Genomic DNA, 12,500 nt, shown 5'->3' with positions numbered 1-12,500 from the left:
TGCTACGGCGTCGCCCAACATGCCATGCCACGGCCTCGGCCCGCATGACATGCCACGGCCTCGGCCATCATGCCATGCCACGGCCTCGGCCCGCATGCCTTGCCACGGCGTTGCCCAACATGCCATGCCACGGCCTCGGCCCGCATGCCATGCCATGCCACGGCCACGGCCCGCATGCCATGCCACGGCCACGGCCTCGGCCCGCATGCCTTGCTACGGCGTCGCCCAACATGCCATGCCACGGCCTCGGCCCGCATGCCGTGCCACGGCCTCGGCCCGCATGCCATGCCATGCCACGGCCCGCATGTCTTGCCACGGCGTTGCCAAACATGCCATGCCACGGCCTCGGCCCGCATGCCTTGCGACGGCGTCGCCCAACATGCCATGCCACGGCCACGGCCCGCATGCCATGCCACGGCCTCGGCCCGCATGCCATGCCACGGCCTCGGCCCGCATGCCTTGCTGCGGCGTTGCCCAACACGCCATGCCACGGCCTCGGCCCGCATGCCTTGCCACCGCGTTGCCCAGCATGCCATGCCACCGCGTTGCCCGGCGTGCCATGCCTTAGCCTTGGCCAACATGTCGAGCCACGGCCTCGGCCCGCATGCCATGCCATGCCACAGCCCGCATGTCTTGCCACGGCGTTGCCAAACATGCCATGCCACGGCCTCGGCCCGCATGACGTGCCACGGCCTCGGCCCGCATGCCATGCCACGGCCTCGGCCCGCATGACATGCCACGGCCTCGGCCCGCATGCCTTGCTACGGCGTCGCCCAACATGCCATGCCACGGCCTCGGCCCGCATGCCATGCCACGGCCTCGGCCCGCATGACATGCCACGGCCTCGGACCGCATGCCTTGCTACGGCGTCGCCCAACATGCCATGCCACGGCCTCGGCCCGCATGCCACGGCACGGCCTCGGCCCGCATGCCTTGCTACGGCGTCGCCCAACATGCCATGCCACGGCCTCGGCCCGCATGACATGCCACGGCCTCGGACCGCATGCCTTGCTACGGCGTCGCCCAACATGCCATGCCACGGCCTCGGCCCGCATGCCATGCCACGGCCTCGGCCCGCATGACATGCCACGGCCTCGGACCGCATGCCTTGCTACGGCGTCGCCCAACATGCCATGCCACGGCCTCGGCCCGCATGCCACGGCACGGCCTCGGCCCGCATGCCTTGCTACGGCGTCGCCCAACATGCCATGCCACGGCCTCGGCCCGCATGCCATGCCACGGCCTCGGCCCGCATGACATGCCACGGCCTCGGACCGCATGCCTTGCTACGGCGTCGCCCAACATGCCATGCCACGGCCTCGGCCCGCATGCCATGCCACGGCCTCGGCCCGCATGACATGCCACGGCCTCGGACCGCATGCCTTGCTACGGCGTCGCCCAACATGCCATGCCACGGCCTCGGCCCGCATGCCACGGCACGGCCTCGGCCCGCATGCCTTGCTACGGCGTCGCCCAACATGCCATGCCACGGCCTCGGCCCGCATGCCATGCCACGGCCTCGGCCCGCATGACATGCCACGGCCTCGGCCCGCATGCCTTGCTACGGCGTCGCCCAACATGCCTTGCCACGGCCTCGGCCCGCATGCCATGCCACGGCCTCGGCCCGCATGACATGCCACGGCCTCGGCCCGCATGCCATGCTACGGCGTCGCCCAACATGCCATGCCACGGCCTCGGCCCGCATGCCATGCCACGGCCTCGGCCCGCATGCCATGCCACGGCCTCGGCCCGCATGACAGGCCACGGCCTCGGACCGCATGCCTTGCTACGGCGTCGCCCAACATGCCATGCCACGGCCTCGGCCCGCATGCCATGCCACGGCCTCGGCCCGCATGCCACGGCACGGCCTCGGCCCGCATGCCTTGCTACGGCGTCGCCCAACATGCCATGCCACGGCCTCGGCCCGCATGCCATGCCACGGCCTCGGCCCGCATGACATGCCACGGCCTCGGACCGCATGCCTTGCTACGGCGTCGCCCAACATGCCATGCCACAGCCTCGGCCCGCATGCCGTGCCACGGCCTCGGCCTCGGCCCGCATGCCTTGCTACGACGTTGGCCAACATGCCATGCCACGGCCCCGGCCCGCATGCCATGCCACCGCGTTGCCCGGCGTGCCATGCCTTAGCCTTGGCCAACATGTCGTGCCACGGCCTCGGCCCGCATGCCATGCCATGCCACGGCCCTCATGTCTTGCCACGGCGTTGCCAAACATGCCATGCCACGGCCTCGGCCCGCATGCCTTGCTACGGCGTCGCCCAACATGCCATGCCACGGCCTCGGCCCGCATGCCATGCCACGGCCTCGGCCCGCATGCCTTGCGACGGCGTCGCCCAACATGCCATGCCACGGCCTCTGCCCGCATGCCATGCCACGGCCTCGGCCCGCGTGACATGCCACGGCCTCGGCCCGCATGCCTTGCCACGACGTCGCCCAACTTGCCATGCCACGGCCTCGGCCCGCATGCCATGCCACGGCCTCGGCTCGCATGACATGCCACGGCCTCGGCCCGCATGCCTTGCTACGGCGTCGCCCAACATGCCATGCCACGGCCTCGGCCCGCATGCCATGCCATGGCCTCGGCCCGCATGACATGCCACGGCCTCGGACCGCATGCCTTGCTACGGCGTCGCCCAACATGCCATGCCACGGCCCCGGCCCGCATGCCTTGCCACCGCGTTGCCCGGCGTGCCATGCCACCGCGTTGCCCGGCGTGCCATGCCTTAGCCTTGGCCAACATGTCGTGCCACGGCCTCGGCCCGCATGCCATGCCATGCCACGGCCCGCATGTCTTGCCACGGCGTTGCCAAACATGCCATGCCACGGCCTCGGCCCGCATGCCTTGCCACGGCCTCGGCCAACATGCCATGCCACGGCCTCGGCCCGCATGCCATGCCACGGCCTCGGCCCGCATGACATGCCACGGCCTCGGCCCGCATGCCTTGCTACGGCGTCGCCCAACATGCCATGCCACGGCCTCGGCCCGCATGCCATGCCACGGCCTCGGCCCGCATGCCCTTCTACGGCGTTGCCCAACATGCCATGCCACGGCCTCGGCCCGCATGCCTTGCCACCGCGTTGCCCAGCATGCCATGCCACCGCGTTGCCCGGCGTGCCATGCCTTAGCCTTGGCCAACATGTCGTGCCACGGCCTCGGCCCGCATGCCATGCCACGGCCTCGGCCCGCATGTCTTGCCACGGCGTTGCCCGACATGCCATGCCACGGCCTCGGCCCCCATGCCTTGCCACCGCGCTGCCCAGCATGCCAATGCACCGCGTTGCCCGGCGTGCCATGCCTTAGCCTTGGCCAACATGCCACGCCACGGCCTCGGCCCGCATGGCTTGCCAGGGCGTTGCCCAACATGCCATGCCACGGCCTCGGCCCGCATGTCTTGCCACGGCGTTGCCCAACATGCCATGCCATGCCACGCCACGGCCTCGGCCCGCATGCCATGCCACGGCCTCGGCCCGCATGCCATGCCACGGCCTCGGCCCGCATGCCATGCCATGCCACGGCCTCGGCCCGCATGCCATGCCACGGCCTCGGCCAGCATGCCATGCCAAGGCCTCGGCCCGCATGCCTTGCCACGGCGTTGCCCAGCATGCCATGCCACCGCGTTGCCCAGCGGGCCGTGCCGCGGCCTCGGCCCGCATGCCTTGCGACTGCCTTGGCCAGCGTGCCATGCCACAGCGTGCCATGCCTTAGCCTTGGCCTACATGCCATGCCACTGCCTTGGCCAGCATGTCGTGCCACCGCCACGGCCAGCATGCCATGCCGGTCCGTTGCCCAGCATGCCACGGCCGTGGCGGCATGGCAAGCCACGGCCTCGGCCAGCATGCCATGCCACGGCCTCGGCCAGCATGCCATGGCACTGTCTTGGTCAGCATGCCATGCCATGGCACCGCCTTGTCCAGCACGCCGTGCCGCAGCGTTGGCCAGCATGCCTTGGCCGGCATGCCATGCCAATGCCTTGGGCCAACATGGCGTGCCACGGGCTGGGCCATGCCGGTCCGTTGCCCGGCATGCCACGGCCGTGGCGGCATGGCAAGCCACGGCCTCGGCCAGCATGCCATGCCCCGGCCTCGCCCAGCATGCCATGGCACGGTCTTGGTCAGCATGCCATGCCATGGCACCGCCTTGTGCAGCGTTGGCCAGCATGCCTTGGCCGGCATGCCATGCCAATGCCTTGGGCCAACATGGCGTGCCACGGGCTGGGCGAGCACGGCATGCCACGGGCTGGGCGAGCATGCCACGCCACGGCCTTGGCTAGCAGCAAGGCATGCCACGGCCTCGGCGAGCATGCCATGCCATGCCAAGGCCAAGGCCAAAGCCAAGGCCAAGGCAGTGGGCAAGGCCAAGTCCCTGTGCAAGGCATGGCCAAGGCCAAGGCAAAGGCCAAGGCCGCGGGCAAAGGCCAAGGCCAAGGCCAAGGCCATGGCGTGCCACCGCCTCGATCGATCTTTTTGAACATGATTCTTTTATAATCTTACCCAAACCGTGCAACACAATTAAAAATGCACTACAATCAATTTTAAATGTCATTCCCTATTTTTTTGCAATTTTTCTGGAGCTTTTCGAATTTTTAAAGCCCTTATTTGGCATAAAAAAATCAAAATAAAATAAAAAAAATGAAAAAAATAATTTAATAATTTCTATAATTACTAGTGAATCATCCTTTAATTATGGGAATTTTTCCATAATTTTTTGACTATTTTTATTAATTTTTATTATTTTTTAAGTATTAATATCGAAATAAATTAAAATAAAATATTTTCTGTAAAAAAATATTTTTTTTAATTTTTTTAATGGTGTATTAAATTATTTCCTACAACTTTCATGTTGAAAGTTTTGGCAAAAAACCATTACTTTTTAAAAAAACCCCATTATGACTCCTCGAACATGCTTGATGTTTCCTCCTGCCAGATTGAAAAGGGCTTAACAGGCTATTATAAGGGGGGGGCACCTCCCTTGCCCAGGGCAAGGCAGTGGCAGGTACGCCCCATGTTGGGCGCGGCCTGGGCTGCGGCCTTGGGTTACATGCACTGCGGCTCGACCGCGGCCTGGGCTGCGGCCTGGGGCGGCTCGGCCGCGGCCTTGGGCGGCCTGGACCGCGGCCTTGGGCGGCCTTGCGCGGCCTGGGCGCGGCCTTGGGCGGCCTGGGCGCGGCCTTGCGCGGCCTGGGCGCGGCCTTGGGCGGCCTGGGCGCGGCCTGGGCGCGGCCTTGGGCAGCATGGCGTGGCATGCGCGCGGGCGTGGGCGGCCTGGCATGCGCGCGGCATGGGCAGCACGGCATGGCATGCGCACGGCCTGGGCGGCCTGGCATGCAGCCGGCCTGGCATGCCCGCGGCGTGGGCAGCACGGCATGGCATGCGCACGGCCTGGGCGGCCTGGCATGCAGCCGGCCTGGCATGCCCGCGGCGTGGGCAGCACGGCATGGCATGCGCACGGCCTGGGCGGCCTGGCATGCAGCCGGCCTGGGCAGCACGGCATGGCATGCGCACGGCCTGGGCGGCCTGGCATGCCCGCGGCGTGGGCAGCGTGGCCTGTGCGAATACCGCGCGCGTGGTCTTTTGACCACGGTGCGCGTGTTGCGCGCATGGTCGCGCACGCCTTTGCACGCCTTCGCACGCAACGCACGTCTAGTGATAAGAACCGCAGCCAAGGCAGCCCAGCCCCAAGGCCAAGGCCAGCAGCATGGCATGCCACGGCGAAGGCAGCCCAGCCAAAGCCAGCAGCATGCCATGCCAAGGCCAGCAGCATGCCATGCCACGGCCAAGGCAGGCCAGCCAAAGCCAGCAGCATGCCATGCCAAGGCCAAGGCCAGCAGCATGCCATGCCACGGCCAAGGCAGCCCAGCCAAAGCCAGCAGCATGCCATGCCAAGGCCAAGGCCAGCAGCATGCCATGCCACGGCCAAGGCAGCCCAGCCAAAGCCAGCAGCATGCCAAGCCAAGGCCAAGGCCAGCAGCATGCCATGCCACGGCCAAGGCAGCCCAGCCAAAGCCAGCAGCATGCCATGCCAAGGCCTAGGCCAGCAGCATGCCATGCCACGGCCAAGGCAGGCAAGCCAAAGCCAGCAGCATGCCATGCCAAGGCCAAGGCCAGCAGCATGCCATGCCACGGCCAAGGCAGCCCAGCCAAAGCCAGCAGCATGCCATGCCAAGGCCTAGGCCAGCAGCATGCCATGCCACGGCCAAGGCAGGCAAGCCAAAGCCAGCAGCATGCCATGCCAAGGCCATGGCCAGCAGCATGCCATGCCACGGCCAAGGCAGCCCAGCCAAAGCCAGCAGCATGCCATGCCAAGGCCAAGGCCAGCAGCATGCCATGCCACGGCCAAGGCAGGCCAGCCAAAGCCAGCAGCAAGCCATGCCAATGCCAAGGCCAGCAGCATGCCATGCCACGGCCAAGGCAGCCCAGCCAAAGCCAGCAGCATGCCATGCCAAGGCCTAGGCCAGCAGCATGCCATGCCACGGCCAAGGCAGCCCAGCCAAAGCCAGCAGCATGCCATGCCAAGGCCATGGCCAGCAGCATGCCATGCCACGGCCAAGGCAGCCCAGCCAAAGCCAGCAGCATGCCATGCCAAGGCCAAGGCCAGCAGCATGCCATGCCACGGCCAAGGCAGCCCAGCCAAAGCCAGCAGCATGCCATGCCAAGGCCTAGGCCAGCAGCATGCCATGCCACGGCCAAGGCAGGCCAGCCAAAGCCAGCAGCATGCCATGCCAAGGCCAAGGCCAGCAGCATGCCATGCCACGGCCAAGGCAGGCCAGCCAAAGCCAGCAGCATGCCATGCCAAGGCCAAGGCCAGCAGCATGCCATGCCACGGCCAAGGCAGCCCAGCCAAAGCCAGCAGCATGCCATGCCAAGGCCTAGGCCAGCAGCATGCCATGCCACGGCCAAGGCAGGCCAGCCAAAGCCAGCAGCAAGCCATGCCAATGCCAAGGCCAGCAGCATGCCATGCCACGGCCAAGGCAGCCCAGCCAAAGCCAGCAGCATGCCATGCCAAGGCCTAGGCCAGCAGCATGCCATGCCACGGCCAAGGCAGCCCAGCCAAAGCCAGCAGCATGCCATGCCAAGGCCATGGCCAGCAGCATGCCATGCCACGGCCAAGGCAGCCCAGCCAAAGCCAGCAGCATGCCATGCCAAGGCCAAGGCCAGCAGCATGCCATGCCACGGCCAAGGCAGCCCAGCCAAAGCCAGCAGCATGCCATGCCAAGGCCTAGGCCAGCAGCATGCCATGCCACGGCCAAGGCAGGCCAGCCAAAGCCAGCAGCATGCCATGCCAAGGCCAAGGCCAGCAGCATGCCATGCCACGGCCAAGGCAGGCCAGCCAAAGCCAGCAGCATGCCATGCCAAGGCCAAGGCCAGCAGCATGCCATGCCACGGCCAAGGCAGCCCAGCCAAAGCCAGCAGCATGCCATGCCAAGGCCTAGGCCAGCAGCATGCCATGCCACGGCCAAGGCAGGCCAGCCAAAGCCAGCAGCATGCCATGCCAAGGCCTAGGCCACCAGCATGCCATGCCACGGCCAAGGCAGCCCAGCCAAAGCCAGCAGCATGCCATGCCAAGGCCAAGGCCAGCAGCATGCCATGCCACGGCCAAGGCAGCCCAGCCAAAGCCAGCAGCATGCCATGCCAAGGCCTAGGCCAGCAGCATGCCATGCCACGGCCAAGGCAGGCCAGCCAAAGCCAGCACCATGCCATGCCAAGGCCTAGGCCAGCAGCATGCCATGCCACGGCCAAGGCAGCCCAGCCAAAGCCAGCAGCATGCCATATCACGGCCAAGGGCAGCAGCATGCCATGCCACGGCCAAGGCAGCCCAGCCAAAGCCAGCAGCATGCCATGCCATGGCCTAGGCCAGCAGCATGCCATGCCACGGCCAAGGCAGGCCAGCCAAAGCCAGCAGCATGCCATGCCAAGGCCAAGGCCAGCAGCATGCCATGCCACGGCCAAGGCAGGCCAGCCAAAGCCAGCAGCATGCCATGCCAAGGCCAAGGCCAGCAGCATGCCATGCCACGGCCAAGGCAGCCCAGCCAAAGCCAGCAGCATGCCATGCCAAGGCCTAGGCCAGCAGCATGCCATGCCACGGCCAAGGCAGGCCAGCCAAAGCGAGCAGCATGCCATGCCAAGGCCAAGGCCAGCAGCATGCCATGCCACGGCCAAGGCAGCCCAACCAAAGCCAGCAGCATGCCATGCCAAGGCTTAGGCCAGCAGCATGCCATGCCACGGCCAAGGCAGGCCAGCCAAAGCCAGCAGCATGCCATGCCAAGGCCTAGGCCACCAGCATGCCATGCCACGGCCAAGGCAGCCCAGCCAAAGCCAGCAGCATGCCATGCCAAGGCCAAGGCCAGCAGCATGCCATGCCACGGCCAAGGCAGCCCAGCCAAAGCCAGCAGCATGCCATGCGAAGGCCTAGGCCAGCAGCATGCCATGCCACGGCCAACGCAGGCCAGCCAAAGCCAGCAGCATGCGATGCCAAGGCCTAGGCCAGCAGCATGCCATGCCACGGCCAAGGCAGCCCAGCCAAAGCCAGCAGCATGCCATATCAAGGCCAAGGGCAGCAGCATGCCATGCCACGGCCAAGGCAGCCCAGCCAAAGCCAGCAGCATGCCATGCCATGGCCTAGGCCAGCAGCATGCCATGCCACGGCCAAGGCAGGCCAGCCAAAGCCAGCAGCATGCCATGCCAAGGCCAAGGCAGCCCAGCCAAAGCCAGCAGCATGCCATGCCAAGGCCTAGGCCAGCAGCATGCCATGCCACGGCCAAGGCAGCCCAGCCAAAGCCAGCAGCATGCCATATCAAGGCCAAGGCCAGCAGCATGCCATGCCACGGCCAAGGCAGCCCAGCCAAAGCCAGCAGCATGCCATGCCATGCCTAGGCCAGCAGCATGCCATGCCACGGCCAAGGCAGGCCAGCCAAAGCCAGCAGCATGCCATGCCAAGGCCTAGGCCAGCAGCATGCCATGCCACGGCCAAGGCAGGCCAGCCAAAGCCAGCAGCATGCCATGCCAAGGCCAAGGCCAGCAGCATGCCATGCCACGGCCAAGGCTGCCAGCCAAAGCCAGCAGCATGCCATGCCAAGGCCTAGGCCAGCAGCATGCCATGCCACGGCCAAGGCAGCCCAGCCAAAGCCAGCAGCATGCCATGCCAAGGCCTAGGCCAGCAGCATGCCATGCCACGGCCAAGGCAGCCCAGCCAAAGCCAGCAGCATGCCATGCCACGGCCAAGGCAGCCCAGCCAAAGCCAGCAGCATGCCATGCCAAGGCCAAGGCCAAGGCCAGCAGCATGCCATGCCATGCCACGGCCAAGGCCAAGGCCAAGGCAGCCCATCCGAAGCCAGCAACATTCCATGGCAAGGCCAACGCAGCCCAGCCAAAGCCGGCGGCATGCCATGCCAAGGCCAAGGCCAGCCGCATGTCTTGCCACGGCCTTGTCCCGCAGCGTGGCGTGCCTTGGCCTTGGGCTAGAACATCGCATGCCACGCCCTTGGCAAGCAATCCTGTCCCTCGTGTAATTGCCATTTGGTTTGGCTTTGACTTACGTATATGTTGCCCTGCGAAATGCTTGTCCCTCGGGTAATAGCCGGTTTGGTTGCCTTTGACTTGCGAACACGTTGCTAGTGCTTTCCCCAGTGGAAGCTTGTTGGGAAAAGTATGTCCCTCGGAAGTTGCCTGTTGCGTTTGTTATTTGCATTCGAGCTATCCGATGCTTGCTGGGTTTCTCTAAGAGTTTTTGCACGTTCGTCGGGCTTTTTAATTATTTATTTACTCATAAAAATTATAATAAAATAAATTAAAAATAAAAAAATAATTAAAAAAATTACTATAATTACTAGTGCCTCATCTTATAATTGTTGGAATTTTTCTAGAATTTTTTGAGTATTTTTAGTAATTTTTATTATTTTTTAAGTATTAAAATTGAAATAAATTAAAATAAAATATTCCGGTGGCCAAATATTTTTTTATAATTTTTTTTATGGTGTATTAAATTATTTCATACAACTTTCATGTTGAAAGTTTTGGCAAAAAACCATTACTTTTTAAAAAAACCCCATTATGACTCCTCGAACATGCTTGATGTTTCCTCCTGCCAGATTGAAAAGGGCTTAACAGGCTATTATAAGGGGGGGGCACCTCCCTTAAGGCTGGCCAGCATGGCCAGGCCACAGGCCACGCCTATGCCTAGGCGGGCGCTTGGCACATGCCATCGCTTGGCTTGTGGCATTGGCTTGTGGCATCGAAACTACATAGCCAAGCACGGGATGCGTCGAGTGGCGGCCCGCGGCGGTGGCGGTGGCACGTTGGCCTAGGGCAGCATGCCATGCCACAGCCTTGGCCAGCAACATGGCATGCCAAAGCCTTGGCCAGCAGCATGCCATGCCCTGGCCTTGGCAAGCATGTCATGCCACGGCCTTGGCCAGCAGCATGCCATGCCACGACCTTGGCCAGCAGCATGCCATGCCCCGGCCTTGGCCAGCATGTCATGCCACGGCCTTGGCCAGCAGCATGCCATGCCACAGCCTTGGCCAGCAGCATGCCATGCCACAGCCTTGGCCAGCAACATGGCATGCCAAAGCCTTGGCCAGCAGCACGCCATGCCCCGGCCTTGGCAACCTTGCCAAGCCACGGCCATGGCCAGCAGCGTGCTATGCCCCGGCCTTGGCCAGCAGCGTGCCATGCCACGACCTTGGCCAGCAGCTTGCCATGCCCCGGCCTTGGCCAGCATGTCATGCCACGGCCTTGGCCAGCAGCATGCCATGCCACGGCCTTGGCCAGCAACATGGCATGCCGCGGCCTTGGCCGGCAGCATGCCATGCCGCGGCCTTGGCCGGCAGCATGGCAAGCCCAAGCCTTGGTCAGCAGCAGCATGCCATGCCAACGCCTTGGCCAGCAGCATGCCTTGCCACGGCCTCGGCCATCAGCATGCCTTGCCACGGCCTCGGCCATCAGCATGCCTTGCCACGGCCTCGGCCATCAGCATGCCTTGCCACGGCCTTGTCCAGCAGCATGGCATGCCCGGCCTTGGCCAGCAGCATGTCATGCCACGGCCTTGGCAAGCATGCCAAGCCACGGCCTTGGCAAGCATGCCATGTCCCTCGGGTAATTGTACAAGTTGCCTTGCGAAATGCATGTCCCTCGGTTAAATTGCCATTTGGTTGGCTTTGGCGTGCGAACGAGTTGCCTGTGCTTTCCTTGTGGAAGCTTGTTGCGAGAAGTATGTCCCTCGAAAGTTGCCTGTTGCGTTTGTTATTTGCATTCGCGCTAACCGGTGCTTGCTCGGCCTCTCTAAATGTTTTCGCGCGTTCGTCGGGCTTCTTGGTCCTTCGGGGGGTGATTCGTTTTGGGGGGCTGGTGCACAGTGTACGTCGTGGCGCGTGAGTTGTGTTCGGTTTGTGCGAGTTGGACGGATCCCTGCCTGTGCAGCGAACTCCACTGGTGCATTCCTCCATGTCCCTCGGGTTGTCTTCGACTCGCCTTCGGGTTGCTTGCGCTTCCCTAGTGGAAGGTGCCTTGCGAAAAGCGTGTCCCTCGGGTAATTGCCATTTGGTTGGATTTGACGTTCGAACGAGTTGCCTATGCTTTCCTAGTGGAAGCTTGTTGCGAAAAGTATGTCCCTCGAAAGTTGCCTGTTGCGTTTGTTATTTGCATTCGCGCTAACCGGTGCTTGCTCGGCCTCTCTAAATGTTTTCGCGCGTTCGTCGGGCTTCTTAGTCCTTCGGGGGGTGATTCGTTTTGGGGGGCTGGTGCACAGTGTACGTCGTGGCGCGTGAGTTGTGTTCGGTTTGTGCGAGTTGGACGGATCCCTGCCTGTGCAGCGAACTCCACTGGTGCATTCCTCCATGTCCCTCGGGTTGTCTTCGACTCGCCTTCAGGTTGCCTGCGCTTCCCTAGTGGAAGGTGCCTTGCGAAAAGCGTGTCCCTCGGGTAATTGCCATTTGGTTGGCTTTGACGTTCGAACGAGTTGCCTATGCTTTCCTAGTGGAAGCTTGTTGCGAAAAGTATGTCCCTCGAAAGTTGCCTGTTGCGCTTGTTACTTTCATTCGCGCTAACCGGTGCTTGCTCGGCCTCTCTAAATGTTTTCGCGCGTTCGTCGGGCTTCTTAGTCCTTCGGGGGGTGATTCGTTTTGGGGGGCTGGTGCACAGTGTACGTCGTGGCGCGTGAGTTGTGTTCGGTTTGTGCGAGTTGGACGGATCCCTGCCTGTGCAGCGAACTCCACTGGTGCATTCCTCCATGTCCCTCGGGTGATCGCCTTTAGGTTGTCTTCGACTCGCCTTCGGGTTGTCTGCGCTTCCCTAGTGGAAGGTGCCTTGCGAAAAGCATGTCCCTCGGGTAATTGCCATTTGGTTGGCTTTGACGTTCGAACGAGTTGCCTGTGCTTTCCTAGTGGAAGCTTGTTGCGAAAAGTATGTCCCTCGAAAGTTGCCTGTTGCGCTTGTTATTTGCGTTCGCGCTAACCGGTGCTTGCTCGGCCTCTCTAAATGTTTTCG

Source organism: Camellia sinensis, unplaced genomic scaffold (assembly GCF_055761805.1).
Source record: "Camellia sinensis isolate YWXY unplaced genomic scaffold, ASM5576180v1 Unanchor234, whole genome shotgun sequence".
In the NCBI taxonomy this organism is placed as follows: Eukaryota; Viridiplantae; Streptophyta; class Magnoliopsida; order Ericales; family Theaceae; genus Camellia; species Camellia sinensis.
The sequence above is the reverse complement of the archived record's forward strand: the minus strand, read 5'-3'. Positions refer to the sequence as shown.